Genomic DNA, 19,263 nt, shown 5'->3' on the forward strand with positions numbered 1-19,263 from the left:
AGCTCAGCTGATATTCACTACTCACTGAAATCCCAACCAGCTCACCTAACTCATCTGACCACTGTCTGCAAACAAACATCATCTGATTCACACACAAGCACAGTTCAGACTCACTATTTACTGACATCCCAGCTCACCTAACACATCTGACTACTGTCTGCATACAAACTTCACCTGACTCACACACAAGTCCAGCTGAGACTCACTACTGACTGACATATCAGCTCACCTAACTCATCTAACCTCTGTCTGCATACAAACTTCACCTGACTCACACACAAGTCCAACTGAGACTCACTACTCACTGACATATAAGCTCACCTAACTCATCTGACTACTGTTTGCAAACAAACTGTATCTGACTCACACACAAGCATAGCTAAGATTCACAACTCACTGACATCCCAGCTCACCTAACTCATCTGACTACTGTCAGCAAACAAACTGTATCTGACTCACACACAAGCTGTGAGAGGCTTGAATACTACAATAGAATTTTGTAGGTTTTAAATTACAATATGAACCACAACTGCAGAAGTAAATATTAAGTTTAAATACATTTGATAATGTATTAGAAACCTTGCAATTGGAAATAATAGTTTAATGGAAGGCAGCTGTAGACATGTAATTATTTCACAATGAGCACAAGGTAGCTTCAGTTTACTCTTAGGTTTAGAATGTAGCAATACTTATTTGTTGGCAAATTGTTACCCTAGCTTTGCACAACAAAGTATGCATATGTTCTTAACCTTATTTTATGCATACATAAAAAAAGACAGTAAATTAACCATTAATATTTGTAATGGTAATTTCACATAGATTTGTTAGGACAAACTATAACCTTATTTGCAGTGAGAATATTCAGCACAAAATGTTAGGAAACTAGTTTTTATTGAATTCGAGCAGACAACCTTATTGTTTATATCCTTAATGAACAGAATAAGTAACTTGAGAAAACAGTACCTTGTAAATTTTGAGCACAGAAAGTACTTGCAAGCAATGATGAAATCCTAGTAATTCTCTCCTGCAACAATCCAAGAAGTCTGAGTTAGGCGAAACTGGGACCACTTGGTGCGGTGCCAGTGGGTGTGTGGTCAGGAGCGTGGTCAAGGGGGTGTGGCAATTACCGGTCCTTTTAAATTAGTAACTTTTATGTGTGTAATGTTTCGTGGATACTCTACCCTTCCTCAGTCAAACAAATGAATCACACAGTTTAAATAGACCATAACACCACCCCCTAGTGAAAAAGGCACCATTACGTTGTCATGGCAAATAAATCATTAATCTAAATCTCAGATTCTATATAATGCCAAACATCAAGCATAATTATCACTTTCATAATTATCAATTTCACAATTTAATATCTGCAGTGTAATATAGTGTTTTATGTGTCTAATTAAGGAACAGAGCCAAATACTGATAAAGCATAAATACAACATTGATTGAAAGTAAAAAAGAAACACGTAAGTACCAGCATCCAACTATGCTGGAGAGCCACAGTCCAGTCATTTTGAATAATGTGTCTGGGTTTCAGGTGGGCTGAAACCTGGACACATGATTTGAAACCTGGAGATGGTAACCCTACTGGGACAGAATGAACAACTGGGTGGGACACTGGGACAGCACCTCCAAACCGGGACAATCCCAGTAAAAGTGGGACTTCTGGTAAGCCTAGTCTGAGTGGAACTGTAGAGCTCTGTTTGAAATCAAACACTGTTTGCAGCCATGCTGGTGTGTGGTGTCACAACAGTGGGAGGAGCTTAAAATGGAGCAGGCTTTACACACAGTGAGGAAGAAAAAGTTGTAGCTTTATAACATGAACAATTCCTGTGAAAATGATCAGAATCAGCACAAGGTTAGTAGAATTTAGAATCTTCAGTAAGGCTTGAAACTCCTCTGAGTAATTAGAATTACTAAGCAATGATGGAAGGAAGTGCTGGTAATTTATACAGGTGCCTAATTAATGTTAAACCTTGCCTTAAAGTTATAGCATATGCAGTGTAGATTAACCTTGCCTTAAAGGTATAGCATGCTATATGGTGGAATAAAGTGAAATCATGACAGAAACATGACACAAGCATAGCTAAGACTCACAACTCACTGACATCCCATCTCACCTAACTCATCTGACCACTGTTTGCAAACAAACTTCATCTGACTCATACACAAGCCCAGCTGAGAGTCACAACTCACTGACATCTCAGCTCACCTAACTCATCTAACCTCTGTATGCATACAAACTTCACCTGACTCATACACAAGCCCAGCTGAGAGTCACAACTCACTGAGATCCCAGCTCACCTGACTCATCTAACCTCTGTCTGCATACAAACCTCACCTGACTCTCACACAAGCCCAGCTGAGAGTCACAACTCACTGACATCTCAGCTCACCTAACTCATCTAACCTCTGTCTGCATACAAACCTCACCTGACTCACACACAAGCCCAGCTGAGAGTCACTATTCACTGACATCGCAGCTCGCCTAACTCATCCGACCACTGTCTGCATACAAACTTCATCTGACTCACACACAAGACCAGCTGAGACTCACTACTCACTGACATCCCAGCTTGCCTACCTCATCTGACCTCTGTCTGCAAACAAACTTCATCTAACTCACAGGCAAGCCCAGCTGAGACTCACTACTCACTGACATCCCAGCTCACCTAACTTATCTGACTGCCATCTGCAAACAAACTGTATTTGACTCACACACAACAGTTCAGCTGAGAGTAACTACTCACTGACAACCCAGCTCACCTAACACATCTGACCACTGTCTGTATACGAACTTCATCTAACTCACACACAAGAAGATCTGAGACTCACTACTCACTGACATCCCAGCTCATCTAACACATCTGACCACTGTCTGTATACATACTTCCCCTGACTCACACACAAGAAGAGCTGAAACTCACTACTCACTGACATCTCAGCTCACCTGACTCATCTGACTACTGTCTTCAAACAAACTTCACCTGACTCACACACAAGACCAGCTGAGACTCACTTCTCACTGAAATCTCATCTCACCTGACTCATCTAACCACTGTCTGCATACAAACTTCACCTGACACACAAGACCAGCTGAGACTCACTTCTCACTGAAATCTCATCTCACCTGACTCATCTAACTACTGTCTGCATACAAACTTCACCTGACTCACACACAAGACCAGCTGAGATTACTCACTGACATCCCAGCTCTCCTGACTCATCTAACCACTGTCTGCATACAAACTTCACCTGACTCACACACAAGACCAGCTGAGATTACTCACTGACATCCCAGCTCTCCTGACTCATCTAACTACTGTCTGCATACAAACTTCACCTGACTCACACACAAGACCAGCTGAGATTAGTCACTGACATCCCAGCTCACCTGACTCATCTAACCACTGTCTGCATACAAACTTCACCTGACTCACACACAAGACCAGCTGAGATTACTCACTGACATCCCAGCTCACCTAACACATCTGACCACTGTCTGCATACAAACTTCACCTGACACACACAAGCCCAGCTCAGACTCTTCGTACACTGACATTAAAGGGTGCTATTTAAATTAAGATCAAAGTATTGCTTTTGTTGATAAATTCTGGTACCTATTTTATCTGTATATCATTAGCTTGTTGAAGCAATTTGCTGCATTCTGAAGACAGCCTAGTTTATATTTTTTGCTTTTTGGTCTCTCTGGTGACCGAGTATGAAACAAGCATGGGGGCTTAATACAATGTTATCAAATTATTTATCTACAGAACTCTCCTAGACTTTAATGGGGGTTTTCTGCTGCTAATCGTTATGTCACAATCTTTTAGAAAACCTTAAAGGCACAAAGAATTTATTTCTTGATTCTTATAGAACATACAATTTAAACAACTTTCCAATTTTCTTCTATGATCTAATTTGTGATCTAATAAATACATCTACATGTTATTCTCAGACTAATCTTTTATTTAAATGCATCATTCTACCTAGCATTTATTTAGGGCTAGATTACAAGTGGAGCGGTAACTACCGCTTGCGTGATAATTGCGCAAATGGTAAACCCTTTGGGGTCGATTTAACAAGGGCCGAATGGCCCCTGTTCCCCTTGTTTCCGCGTGACATAGCCCCTGTTCCCCTTGTTTCCGCGTGACATAACATAACTAAAAATAAAAAAAAATATTACAGAAAATAAAAACCCCTAACATTAGAGAGAATACAAAAGTAGGAAAAATCTGATTGGCTGATTGAATCAGCCAATCAGATTCAAGTTCAATCTGATTGGCTGATCCAATCAGCTAATCAGATTGAGCTCGCATTCTATTGGCTGTTCCGATCAGCCAACAGAATGGGAGCTCAATCTGATTGGCTGATTGGATCAGCCAATCGGATTGAACTTGAATCTGATTGGCTGATTCAATCAGCCAATCAGATTTTTCCTACCTTAATTCCGATTGGCTGATAGAATCCTATCAGCCAATCGGAATTTGAGGGACGCCATCTTGGATGACTTCCCTTAAAGGAACCTTCATTCGTTGGGTGTCGCCGGAAGAAGAGGATGGATCCGCGTCAGCTGCTTCAAGATGGTCCCGCTCCGCGCCGGATGGATGAAGATAGAAGACGCCGCCTGGATGAAGATGTCTGCCGGTCCGGATCTCCTCTTCTTGCCAGATAGGATGAAGACTTCGGACCCTCTTCTGGACGGATTGGTGATACCCGGCATGGTGAAGATAAGGTAGGGAGATCTTCAGGGGCTTAATGTTAGGTTTATTTAAGGGGGGTTTGGGTTAGATTAGGGGTATGTGGGTGGTGGGTTGTAATGTTAGGGGGGGTATTGTATGTTTTCTTTTACAGGCAAAAGAGCTGTTTACTTTGGGGCATGCCCCGCAAAAGGCCCTTTTAAGGGCTGGTAGGCAAAAGAGCTGTTTACTTTTTATTTTAGAATAGGGTAGGGCTTTTTTTATTTTGGGGGCTTTGTTATTTTTTAGGGGGCTTAGAGTAGGTGTAATTAGTTTAAAATTCTTGTAATCTTTTTTTATTTTTTGTAATTTAGTGTTTTTTTTTTTTTTGTAATTTAGTTTAGTTGATTTAATTGTAGATAATTGTAGGTAGTTTATTTAATTAATTTATTGATAGTGTAGTGTTAGGTTTAATTGTAACTTAGGTTAGGATTTATTTTACAGGTAATTTCTCCAACATTGGTGTGTCCGGTCCACGGCGTCATCCTTACTTGTGGGATATTCTCTTCCCCAACAGGAAATGGCAAAGAGTCCCAGCAAAGCTGGTCACATGATCCCTCCTAGGCTCCGCCCACCTCAGTCATTCTCTTTGCCGTTGCACAGGCAACATCTCCACGGAGATGGTTAAGAGTTTTTTTGGTGTTTAAATGTAGTTTTTATTCTTCTATCAAGTGTTTGTTATTTTAAAATAGTGCTGGTATGTACTATTTACTCTGAAACAGAAAAGGATGAAGATTTCTGTTTGTAAGAGGAAGATGATTTTAGCAGACAGTAACTAAAATCGGTTGCTGTTTCCACATAGGACTGTTGAGATGAAGTAACTTCAGTTGGGGGAAACAGTTAGCAGACTTTTCTGCTTAAGGTATGACTAGCCATATTTCTAACAAGACTGTGTAATGCTGGAAGGCTGTCATTTCCCCTCATGGGGACCGGTAAGCCATTTTCTTAGTCAAAAACAAACAGAATAAAGGGCTTATTAGGGGCTAAAAAACTGGTAGACATTTTTATGGGCTAAATCGATTGCTTCATTTGTGCATATTATTCAGATTTAGGCTAATAATTGGCATTTATAATCTTGGGAAATGTTTATAAAACGGCAGGCACTTTATTGGACACCTTTTTCAGTCAGGGGGCCTTTCTAGTCATAGACTGAGCCTCATTTTCGCGCCATTAATGTGCAGTTGTTTTTTGAGAGCAGGGCATGCAGATGCATGTGTGAGGATCTAAGAATCTCTGAAAAAGCTTTTAGAAGGCGTCATTTGGTATCGTATTCCCCTCAGGGCTTGGTTGGGTCTTAGCAAAGACTATATCTGGGACTGTATAGGGGTTAAATTGAAAAACGGCTCCGGTTCCGTTATTTTAAGGGTTAAAGCTCTGAAATTTAGTGTGCAATACTTTTAAGACACTGTGCTGAAATTTTGGTAATTTTTGAACAATTCCTTCATACTTTTTCACATATTCAGTAATAAAGTGTTTTCTGTTTGAAATTTAAAGTGACAGTAACGGTTTTATTTTAAAACGTTTTTTGTGCTTTGTTGACAAGTTTAAGCCTGTTTAACATGTCTGTACCTTCAGATAAGCTATGTTCTATATGTATGAAAGCCAATGTGTCTCCCCATTTAAATTTATGTGATAATTGTGCCATAGCGTCCAAACAAAGTAAGGACAGTACTGCCACAAATAATGATATTGCCCAAGATGATTCCTCAAATGAGGGGAGTAAACATGATAGTACATCATCTCCTACTGTGTCTACACCAGTTTTGCCCATGCAGGAGGCCCCTAGTACATCTAGTGCGCCAATACTTATTACCATGCAACAATTAACGGCTGTAATGGATAACTCCATAGCAAATCTTTTATCCAAAATGCCTACTTATCAGAGAAAGCGCGATTGCTCTGTTTTAAACACTGAAGAGCAAGAGGACGCTGATGATAATTCTTCTGTCATACCCTCACACCAATCTGAAGGGGCCATGAGGGAGGTTTTGTCTGAGGGAGAAATTTCAGATTCAGGAAAAATTTCTCATCAAGCTGAACCTGATGTTTTGACATTTAAATTTAAATTAGAACATCTCCGCGTACTGCTTAAGGAGGTGTTATCTACTCTGGATGATTGTGACAATTTGGTCATTCCAGAGAAATTATGCAAGATGGACAGGTTCCTAGAGGTTCCGGTGCCCCCCGACGCTTTTCCTATACCCAAGCGGGTGGCGGACATAGTAAATAAAGAGTGGGAAAAGCCCGGCATACCTTTTGTTCCTCCCCCTATATTTAAGAAATTATTTCCTATGGTCGACCCCAGAAAGGACTTATGGCAGACAGTCCCCAAGGTCGAGGGGGCAGTTTCTACTCTAAACAAACGCACTACTATTCCTATCGAAGATAGTTGTGCTTTCAAAGATCCTATGGATAAAAAATTGGAAGGTTTGCTTAAAAAGATTTTTGTACAGCAAGGCTACCTTCTACAACCAATTTCATGCATTGTTCCTGTCACTACGGCAGCGTGGTTCTGGTTCGAGGAACTAGAAAAGTCGCTCAGTAGAGAAACTCCATATGAGGAGGTTATGGACAGAGTTCACGCACTAAAATTGGCTAACTCTTTTATTTTAGATGCCGCTTTGCAATTAGCAAAATTAGCTGCGAAAAATTCAGGGTTTGCTATCGTGGCGCGCAGAGCGCTTTGGCTAAACTCTTGGTCAGTGGATGTGTCTTCCAAGACAAAATTGCTTAACATTCCTTTCAAAGGTAAAACTTTATTTGAACCTGATTTGAAAGAGATTATTTCAGACATCACTGGGGGAAAGGGCCACGCCCTTCCACAGGATAGGTCTTTTAAGGCTAAAAATAAACCTAATTTTCGTCCCTTTCGCAGAAATGGACCAGCCTCTAATTCTGCATCCTCTAAGCAAGAGGGTAATGCCTCACAACCCAAACCAGCCTGGAAACCAATGCAAGGCTGGAACAAGGGTAAGCAGGCCAAGAAGCCTGCCACTGCTAACAAAACAGCATGAAGGAGTAGCCCCCGATCCGGGACCGGATCTGGTGGGGGGCAGACTTTCTCTCTTTGCTCAGGCTTGGGCAAGAGATGTTCAGGATCCTTGGGCGCTAGAAATAGTTTCTCAAGTTTATCTCCTGGAATTCAAGGAACTACCCCCAAGGGGAAGGTTCCACAAGTCTCACTTATCCTCAAACCAAATAAAGAGACAGGCATTCTTACATTGTGTAGAAGACCTGTTAAAGATGGGAGTGATACACCCAGTTCCAATAAAGGAACAAGGAATGGGATTTTATTCCAATCTGTTCGTAGTTCCCAAAAAAGAGGGAACGTTCAGACCAATTTTGGATTTGAAGATCCTAAACAAATTTCTCAGGGTACCATCGTTCAAAGTGGAAACCATTCGAACTATTCTACCCACCATCCAGAAAAGTCAATTTATGACTACCGTGGATCTAAAGGATGCGTACCTACATATCCCTATCCACAAGGAACATCATCAGTTCCTAAGGTTCGCTTTTCTGGACAAACATTACCAGTTTGTGGCTCTTCCATTCGGATTAGCCACTGCTCCAAGGATTTTCACAAAGGTGCTAGGGTCCCTTCTAGCGGTTCTAAGACCAAGGGGCATTACAGTAGTATCTTACTTGGACGACATTCTAATACAAGCGTCGTCCCTGTCAAAGGCAAAGGCTCATACGGACATCGTTCTAGCCTTTCTCACATCTCACGGATGGAAGGTGAACAAAGAAAAGAGTTCTCTGTCCCCGTCAACAAGAGTTCCCTTCTTGGGAACAATAATAGATTCCTTAGAAATGAGGATTTTTCTGACAGAGGTCAGAAAATCAAAACTTCTAAGCTCTTGTCAAGTGCTTCATTCTGTTCCTCGTCCTTCCATAGCGCAGTGCATGGAAGTAATAGGATTGATGGTTGCAACAATGGACATAGTTCCCTTTGCACAAATTCATCTAAGACCATTACAACTGTGCATGCTCAAACAGTGGAATGGGGATTATACAGACTTGTCTCCAATGATTCAAGTAGATCAAAAGACCAGAGATTCACTCCGTTGGTGGCTGACCCTGGACCATCTGTCTCAGGGAATGAGCTTCCGCAGGCCAGAGTGGGTCATTGTCACGACCGACGCCAGTTTAGTGGGCTGGGGTGCGGTCTGGGAATCCCTGAAAGCTCAGGGTCTATGGTCTTGGGAGGAGTCTCTTCTCCCGATAAACATTCTGGAACTGAGAGCGATATTCAATGCTCTCAGAGCTTGGCCTCAACTAGCAAAGGCCAAATTCATAAGGTTCCAATCAGACAACATGACGACTGTTGCTTATATCAATCATCAAGGGGGAACAAAGAGTTCCCTGGCGATGAAAGAAGTGACCAAAATAATTCAATGGGCGGAGGATCACTCCTGCCACTTGTCTGCGATCCACATCCCAGGAGTGGAAAATTGGGAAGCGGATTTTCTGAGTCGTCAGACATTTCATCCGGGGGAGTGGGAACTCCATCCGGAAATCTTTGCCCAAATAACTCAATTATGGGGCATTCCAGACATGGATCTGATGGCGTCTCGTCAGAACTTCAAGGTTCCTTGCTACGGGTCCAGATCCAGGGATCCCAAGGCGACTCTAGTAGATGCACTAGTAGCACCTTGGACTTTCAACCTAGCTTACGTATTCCCACCGTTTCCTCTCATTCCCAGGCTGATAGCCAGGATCAATCAGGAGAGGGCCTCGGTGATCTTGATAGCTCCTGCGTGGCCACGCAGGACTTGGTATGCAGACCTGGTGAATATGTCATCGGCTCCACCATGGAAGCTACCTTTGAGACAGGACCTTCTTGTTCAAGGTCCATTCGAACACCCAAATCTGGTCTCCCTCTAACTGACGGCTTGGAGATTGAACGCTTGATTCTATCAAAGCGTGGGTTTTCCGATTCGGTGATAGATACTCTGGTTCAGGCCAGAAAACCTGTAACTAGAAAAATTTACCATAAAATATGGAAAAAATATATCTGTTGGTGTGAATCCAAAGGATTCCCATGGAATAAGATAAAAATTCCTAAGATTCTCTCCTTTCTTCAAGAAGGTTTGGAGAAAGGATTATCTGCAAGTTCTCTAAAGGGACAGATCTCTGCTTTATCGGTCTTACTACACAAAAGACTGGCAGCTGTGCCAGATGTTCAAGCTTTTGTTCAGGCTCTGGTTAGGATCAAGCCTGTTTACAGACCTTTGACTCCTCCCTGGAGTCTAAATCTAGTTCTTTCAGTTCTTCAAGGGGTTCCGTTTGAACCCTTACATTCCATAGATATTAAGTTACTATCTTGGAAAGTTTTGTTTTTGGTTGCAATTTCTTCTGCTAGAAGAGTTTCAGAGTTATCTGCTCTGCAGTGTTCTCCTCCTTATCTGGTGTTCCATGCAGATAAGGTGGTTTTGCGTACTAAGCCTGGTTTTCTTCATAAAGTTGTTTCTAACAAAAATATTAACCAGGAGATAGTTGTACCTTCTTTGTGTCCGAATCCAGTTTCAAAGAAGGAACGTTTGTTACACAATTTGGACGTTGTCCGTGCTCTAAAGTTCTATTTAGAGGCTACTAAAGATTTCAGACAAACATCTTCCTTGTTTGTTGTTTATTCTGGTAAAAGGAGAGGTCTAAAAGCGACTTCTACCTCTCTTTCCTTTTGGCTTAAAAGCATTATCTGATTGGCTTATGAGACTGCCGGACGGCAGCCTCCTGAAAGAATCACAGCTCACTCCACTAGGGCTGTGGCTTCAACATGGGCCTTCAAGAACGAGGCTTCTGTTGACCAGATATGTAAGGCAGCGACTTGGTCTTCACTGCACACTTTTGCCAAATTTTACAAATTTGATACTTTTGCTTCTTCGGAGGCTATTTTTGGGAGAAAGGTTTTGCAAGCTGTGGTGCCTTCCGTTTAGGTGACCTGATTTGCTCCCTCCCTTCATCCGTGTCCTAAAGCTTTGGTATTGGTTCCCACAAGTAAGGATGACGCCGTGGACCGGACACACCAATGTTGGAGAAAACAGAATTTATGCTTACCTGATAAATTACTTTCTCCAACGGTGTGTCCGGTCCACGGCCCGCCCTGGTTTTTTAATCAGGTCTGATGAATTATTTTCTCTAACTACAGTCACCACGGTACCATATGGTTTCTCCTATATATATTTCCTCCTGTCCGTCGGTCGAATGACTGGGGTGGGCGGAGCCTAGGAGGGATCATGTGACCAGCTTTGCTGGGACTCTTTGCCATTTCCTGTTGGGGAAGAGAATATCCCACAAGTAAGGATGACGCCATGGACCGGACACACCGTTGGAGAAAGTGATTTATCAGGTAAGCATAAATTCTGTTTTTGTAATTATTTTAACTAGGTAGCTATTAAATAGTTATTAACTATTTAATAGCTATTGTACCTAGTTAAAATAAATACAAAGTTTCCTGTAAAATAAATATAAATCCTAAAAGAGCTACAATATAATTATTTGTTATATTGTAGCTATATTAGGGTTTATTTTACAGGTAAGTATTTAGCTTTAAATAGGATTAATTTATTTAACCTCTTAAGGACATATGACGGAATTTTTCTGTCATAAAACAATTGAGCAAACAGAAAGCTGTGTCCTTAAAGGGTTAATAAGATTAATTTTATTTTGTTAGATTTAAATTATATTTAACTTAGGGGGGTGTTAGGGTTACGGTTAGACTTAGCTTTAGGGGTTAATACATTTATTATAGTAGCGGCGAGATCCGGTCAGCAGATTAGGGGTTAATAAGTGTAGGTAGGTAGCGGCGACATTGGGGGGGGGCAGATTAGGGGTTAATAAATATTATATAGGGGTCGGCGATGTTAGGGGCAGCAGATTAGGGGTACATAGCTATAATGTAGGTTGCGGCGGTGTACAGAGCGGCAGATTAGGGGTTAATAATAAAATGCAGGGGTCAGCGATAGCGGGGGCAGCAGATTAGAGGTTAATAAGTGTAAGGTTAGGGGTGTTTAGACTCGGGGTACATGTTAGGGTGTTAGGTGCAGACTTAGGAAGTGTTTCCCCATAGGAAACAATGGGGCTGCGTTAGGAGATGAACGCTGCTTTTTTGCAGGTGTTAGGTTTTTTATCAGCTCAAACTGCCCCATTGTTTCCTATGGGGGAATCGTGCACAAGCAGTTTTTTTAAGCTGGCCGCGTCCGTAAGCACCACTGGTATTGAGAGTTGAAGTGGCGGTAAATATGCCTGTACGCTCCCTTTTTGGAGCCTAACGCAGCCCTTCAGATAACTCTCAATACCAGCGGTATTTAAAAGGTGCGGGGGAAAAAAACATGCATAGCTAACGCACCCCTTTGGCCACAAAACTCTAAATCTAGCCGATAGTAAGCTTCCTTTAACCTGAATAGGGAAATAATATTAGAGTGCACAAGGCTCATCCCCTAAGCTGTCCCAGGACAGACATACTAATATGCTGCTTAGAAATCCTTTACAATAGGATGTGGCTACTTAGGAACTTTTGAGGTAAAATATCTTTCTTTTTTACATAGAGATGTTCAGGTGATATTTTCTAGTCAACTTTTTGCAGCTATGCTGCATCACTTTCAAGTGTTTAAACATTTTGGTATTATGGCCCTTTAACTAAGATGGTCGACAGCAGTGAAATAACAGCACCTCCCTTACTTTCATCAGGTCAAGGGTGTAAGAAGGTGCAAAGTAAATCCTTTATTTAGTTTATAAAGAATACAAATATATTAATTTAGACACATTACCAACTAGAAACACAGCTGTGCCTGTAGTTACAGATTTCTATTTGATGGGGCTATACAAATCATATCATATTGTTTAATGTATAATATCAATAATGTGGTGCAGACCTTATTAGAACATAAATTATTTTATATTAGTTATTATAAATAATTATCGGCTAGATTACGAGTTTTGAGCGCTGTAGGGAAATTAACGAACGCAAGAAAAGTTGCGTTATTTATTCCCCTATAGCGAAGCCATTACAAGTTTTTCAAAACCCGGCTTGTGCGTGCGACATGGGGTTTTTAAGTTCCATACCGCACACAAAACAAGCAGTGTTTTGACATGCTCGTGCACGCTTTCCACATAGTCATCAATGGGGAGAAGGTGTCTGAAAAAAGTCTAACACCTGCAATCGCAGAAAGAAAATCTCCATAACGCAGCCCCATTGAAGTCTATGGGGAAAAAAAAAGTTATGTTTAAACACCCTAACGTAAACCCTACATCTAAACACCCCTAATCTGCCGCCCCCGACATCGCCGATATCGCCGCCACTATACTACAGTTATTTAGAGGAGATCAGAGACTACAAAAAATTAAATAGATCTAAATTAAATTAACAATTATTAACTAAATAATACCTATTTAAAACTAAATACATACTTAACTGTAAAATAAAACCTAAGATAGCTACAATTACTAATAGTTATATTGTAGCTAGCTTAGGTTTTATTTCACAGGTAAGTTTGCATGTATTTTAATTAGGTAGACCAGTTAGTAAATAGTTATTAACTATTTACTAACTACCTAGTTAAAATAAATACAAACTTACCTGTAAAATAAAACCCAAGCTGCCTTACACTAAAACCTAACATTACAAAAAATAAAAAACACTAAAATCACAAAATATAAAAAAACTACCATTACAAAAAAACGAAAATAAATTAAAAAGAAAAATATTCCTTTTCTAATGCCCTTTAAAAAAAAAAAAAAAAACACCCCCCCCCAAAAAAAGCCTAATCTAGAATAAAATACCAAGGGACCTTAAAAGGGCTTCTCCACCGGGATGAAGATCGTTCAAGCAGGACTTAAAAAACTGTAAGTGGATCATCGGGGGTTAGTGTTAGTTTTTTTTAAGGTTTTTTTGGGTGGGTTTCTTTTAGATTAGGGTTTGGGCATGTAAAAGAGCTAAATGCCCCTTTAAGGACAATGCCCATCCAAATGCCCTTTTCAGGGCAATGGGTAGCTTAGATTTTTTTAGAGTTAGGTTTTTTATTTTAGGGGGTTGGTTGGGTGGTGGGTTTTACTGTTGGGGGGTCTTTGTATTTTTTTTTTTTACAGGTAAAATAGCTCTTTAACTTAGGGCAATGCCCTACAGAAGGCCCTTTTAAGGGCTATTGGTAGTTTATTGTAGGCTAGTTTTTATTTTTATTTTGGGTGGGATTTTTAATTTTGATAGGGCTATTAGATTAGGTGTAATTCTTTTTTTATTTTTGATAATTTCGTGTTTGTTATTTTTGTAATTTTTTTATTCTTTGTTTTTTGTAATTAGATAGTGTGTAATTTTTAGAGTAGTGTTAGGATTTTTTAAACATGTAGTTTAGTTTTATTTAATTGGTAGTTTAATTTTAGTTTAATAATTATATTTTAATTTAATTTAAGCTATGGAAATTGTAATTTTACTATAAAGTTAGGGGGTGCTAGGTTTAGTGGTTATTAGTTTAAATTAGTTTATTGCGATGTGAGGGGCTTTCGGTTTAGGGGTTTAGGGGTTAATAGTTTACTTTAGTATATTTTTTGTTGTGGGGGGCTTTAGAGGTTAATAGGTTTATTATAGTGGCAGCGGCGTTGTAGGGCTTAATAACTTTAGTATAGTTGGGCGATGTGGGCGAACGGCAGATTAGGGGTTAATACTATTTAAATAGTGTTTGCGATGCGGGAGGGCGGCGGTTTAAGGGTTAATACCTTTGATATAGTGGTGAATATGTCAGGGAGCAGCGGAATAGGGGTTAATCATTTTTTTAGTAGTGGTGATATCAGGGGCGCGTTCCGATATACGGCGTAGTTTTCAGCACAAGCGAGGGAACCTGCGCCACCCGTAATTTCACCTCGCACATCGGGCTATCCAATATATGGCGCCGTCAGATGCTAAAGTGGCGTAAGTAGGACAAACTGGCATTGTTCTGAAAAGTGCGCAAATACACATTTTAGTCGTCGCAAGTACTTACGCCAGTATTTTGTCCACGTAAAGTCTCAATAAAGTGTAGTTTTATGCAAATTTGGCTAACCCTCGTAAAAATTACCTGCGACTCCATCTAAAAATGCGCAACCTAATTACGCTATTCAAAAGTCATATATAAACCCATGTGCAGCCGCCATTTTCTTCAGTGTGTTTGAATGGTTTGTTGAGCTACAGCACTCTACAATGAGTTTAGGATTAGTAAGAGTAGTGAGAGAGGCGCAGCATAATAGTTAGTTAAGTCAGATTTTTGTTTGGGTAAGCTTGTACATTTATTTACACTTATTTTTACATATTGCACACATATTGCTTACATACATATACAAAATACACACCTCACACATACACACCTCACACATTTTATTTCAATTTTACAGTGTGATAGGCTGAGTGTTTGGTTGTGATTGTGTGTGATTGAACTGGGAGTGAGTGTGTGAGTGTGTGTAGTTTGAGGATGGCAGGGAGAGATAGGGCGGAGGGGAGCGGAGTTGCAGGGAGAGGAGTATTGTAGCAGAAAGGAGGAGCAACGGGGTCCCCGTCAGGGAGTTAGTGGAGTGGGGAGAGGGAGAGTTAGAAGGGATGATGGGAGGGGAGATGCCCAGAGACCAGGCACACTTAGAAGGGGGACAGAGGGTGCACATGGGGACAGAAGGGGGGAGGAGGGAGAGGATAGGGAGGAACCCACACCAGGGACATCCCAGGGAGCAAGCCAGGTGGCCACAGAGGATGAGCGTATGAGATGTCCAAACTTCTCATTCAATGAGAATGTTGCGCTAGTCCAGGCCATCATGGACAACCACAGTGCACTCTTTGGCCAGGAGAAGGGCAAAGGCGTTGCCCAAAGGCGTAAGGCAGCATGGTTGGCAGTAGAGGATGCTCTAAACAGTGTGGCCCCGCAGAGGAGGATTGTCGAGGGACTTAAAAAAAGGTGGAACGATTGTAAGAGGCGGGTGAAAGAGAAGATGGGGCAGGAAGCCATGCACCAGAGGGGAACAGGCGGTGGTCCACCCCTGGAAACCGAATACAACACCTGGCAGGAGATGATATGCAGGTCCCTGAGTATCACAGCAGTCCGTGGACTTCCAGGGGCTTGTGACTCAGGGGCTGCAACCACAGCACCTCATGCTGGTGAGTAATATCCCACACACCAGTATTATATGTATTTGAGATATAACATCCTTTAATGTCACACATTCATGTACACAATGAGGAGCATGGTATTTGGCCTACTAAAAAAAAATCTACAATTATATTTCACATTAATGCTACTTAACACAATGTAATTCATGATATGAGGTGGAATAGTGCAATACTAACATGTCTCAGAGTAACACAGGCCACAAGCCACATGTTGAGTTTTCATTAAATGGACACTATAGCCATCACAATACTTTTAGCTCAGAAAGCAGGTTATGTGCCTACATCAGGCTAAAGTAAATTGTGTGACCATAGTGTCATTAAAGAACACATTTTCTCCATCACTGGCATGTACACATAACTATTGTATGAAACACATACCTGTATACTGTGCAGATTAAAATCCCTCATACCACAAATCACATTGTGCACATGCATGTTATACAGTTTGACATGAGAATGAGTATTGTCCCTAGCATGTATCAATGTACATTGTATGCCCACATGGACATATATATGACTGTACTAATCCCTATCATCATTTGACTCCTCCACAGAACCTCCTGTCACCAGGCTGCAAACAGGCATGCCGCCACCTCCACCACCACCAGTCACAGGCATGCAGCCACCTCCACCACCAGTCTTCAGGCAGCAACATGGACAGTATGCTCCCAGGCATGAGCAGGGTTGGATTGCCTCCGTTGAGGATCCAGAAGTGATGCCACCACCATTGGCATATGACCCCTGGCAAGATACCTGGCCTGAGGAATATTCTTTTGGCTTTGAGGGGGAGCCAAGTCAGCCACGAAGGGTCCATGTCTCCCCCCCCCCCCAACACAATATCAGGCCAGTCATGGCTTTTAAACACAGGGGATGTCCCAAGAAATGCAAACTGGACAGGCTGAGTGGTCACACACTAGTTGTCAATGGGACTACCAATCCAGCCTGAGAGCTCCACCATCCTCTTCCCTTGGGAGAGCTCCACCATCTGCTTCCCTTGGGAGAGCTCCACCATCCGCTTCCCTTGGGAGAGCTCCACCATCCGCTTCCCTCGGGAGAGCTCCACCATCCTCAGATGAGCATATAGCTGAAGTTGTCCCTGAAGCCCCAGCAGCTGCAATTGTCCCTGAACCACCAGCAGCTGAAGTTGTCCCTGAAGCCCCAGCAGCTGCAGTTGTCCATGATGCACCAGCAGCTGAAGTTGTCCCTGAAGCCCCAGCAGCTGCAGTTGTCCATGATGCACCAGCAGCTGAAGTTGTCCCTGAAGTCTCAGCAGCTGCAGTTGTCCATGATGCACCAGCAGCTGAAGTTGTCCCTGAAGCCCCAGCAGCTGCAGTTGTCCATGATGCACAAGCAGATAGAGCTGAACCTGCAGATAGAATCACTGCTGCTCAAGAGCCTGTAGATCCACTGTATTCTCCCCTGGGCGAGGAATACATTTCACTCCAGAGGAGGCTCATAACAAGCTGCGAGAGCAGACAAAAAGGCCAACACAGGGTTCACAGGAGCCAACAGAGGTTACTCCAGCGTACCATAGAGCTGCAGAGGGACATGGCAGCATCATTAAATGGTATAGTACAAAACCAGTCGCAGATGATGAGAGTTATTTCTGATATTCAGATGCCGATTGACAACAGATGGCGGGAACAAAACCAACTCTTGGGTGTGTTGGTTGAGCACTTCACACACCAGCAGGACATTGCCTCCAGCCTTTCATCTGTGGCCAGCACCCCAGCAGAATCATCTGAAGCTTCCCAAACCAGGAGAACCAGGAAATCCACTCCAGTCACCTCAGCCCCCTCATCCAAGAAGCCTAAAAAGAAATAAATATTCTTATAGTTCACCATAAATCTTGTCCTCTGTTATTTACCATATAATTATCATCCACATCCATGTGAGGGGTGTTTTAGTACACTAATATTGTTTAGACATATAATAAGGCCTGTGTGGAAATGGCCCAAAAAAGGTAATATCATCATGTTTATGACATATTCATGTGCTATAAACCACATCACATAGTTGTGTATGAAGGGTACATATAGTAATATTCACTTATAAGATGCAAATCAAGGTTTCTCACATCCAATGGATATTGACACATGGGCAGGGATAGGCACAAGGCAAGGCTGTGGCGGACATTTTCTAAGGTAAAGACCTTTAGTGAAGGACACCTTGCCTACCCCTGCACATGGGTATATATATCTAAATAATAATGTTTTTACAGAAGGTGTGAACATAAGGTATAAACATCCATTTTCATTCTTCTTAATGATAGTCAATAAATCATAGTGACCTAAGCATGAATTAAACAAATTAGATATTTTCAGTAATTAGGTTGGATAAGGGAAGGGGGTGGGATTTAGTAGTAGTTTCACTTACATGCAGTGGAAATCCGTAGTATGTAATTCTATGACCAGCTGCAGCAGGGGCAGCACCATGACCAGGGACCTCAGCAGCAACTATAGAATCAGCATGTATAGACGGAACAACAGGGGCTTGTAGGGCTTCCAGCACCCCTTGTGCCCCATGATGCACCCCTTGTGCCCCATGATGCACCCCTTGTGCCCCATGATGCACCCTTGTGCCCCATGATGCTGCCTATCTATGGAAAGCAGGAAAACATGGTGGCTAATGAGGATGTACATTGGCGGTTTTTTTACGCTTCTTGTTGTGAGGTTGTGCTGTTTGTGATTGGTTTGACACACTTGCAGGGGCAGGAATAATAAATGCTTTGAAGAGGTTTAACTATTTGTGATCAAGCTGCAGATATGTATGTTGTTGAGCATGCATTTGTTAGGCCTTCAGAGAGTTACGTTGGTTTCTAAGTCAGTGCAAGGGTTGCTGCGCCTGCAATTTGTGGCGAGATGAGAATGGAGTAGATTTTCTGAATTCTGCGTGCGTAAGTCCTTACGCTTTATATTGGATACCAAACTGCGCGTGTTTTGTATGTCAGTCTATAGGTAAAAAAAATACGGCCGAAGGCAGAAATATACGAGCGTAAGTTGTATGTAATGGGTATATATGTGTGTATGTATATGTATGTGTATATATATATATATATGTAGAAATAAGTAAAATGTGTCTCCTCAGTGAACTGAGTTGACACAAGTGATACTCTGTTGTGGGCGCTGGTCAAAGGGTGTATAGGAAATAGTGGCAGCTATATAGGACATATACTGGGAGGGTTGTGAATATATATATAAATAACTAAATCTAAGGTTAGGGAGAGAATTATAGTAATCAAACCCCTGTGTTAAGACTTATAGGTAAATTGCTTGAAACAAAGGTATATACCTGGATAGCGCTAGCTAAACCAGGTCCTGGTGCAGACCCCAAAATTTAAATAATAGTTCAAATATATTTATATAAGTAAATATATGTTACACACAGCAGAGCTATACG

Source organism: Bombina bombina, chromosome 11 (genome assembly GCF_027579735.1).
Source record: "Bombina bombina isolate aBomBom1 chromosome 11, aBomBom1.pri, whole genome shotgun sequence".
NCBI classification, from domain to species: Eukaryota; Metazoa; Chordata; class Amphibia; order Anura; family Bombinatoridae; genus Bombina; species Bombina bombina.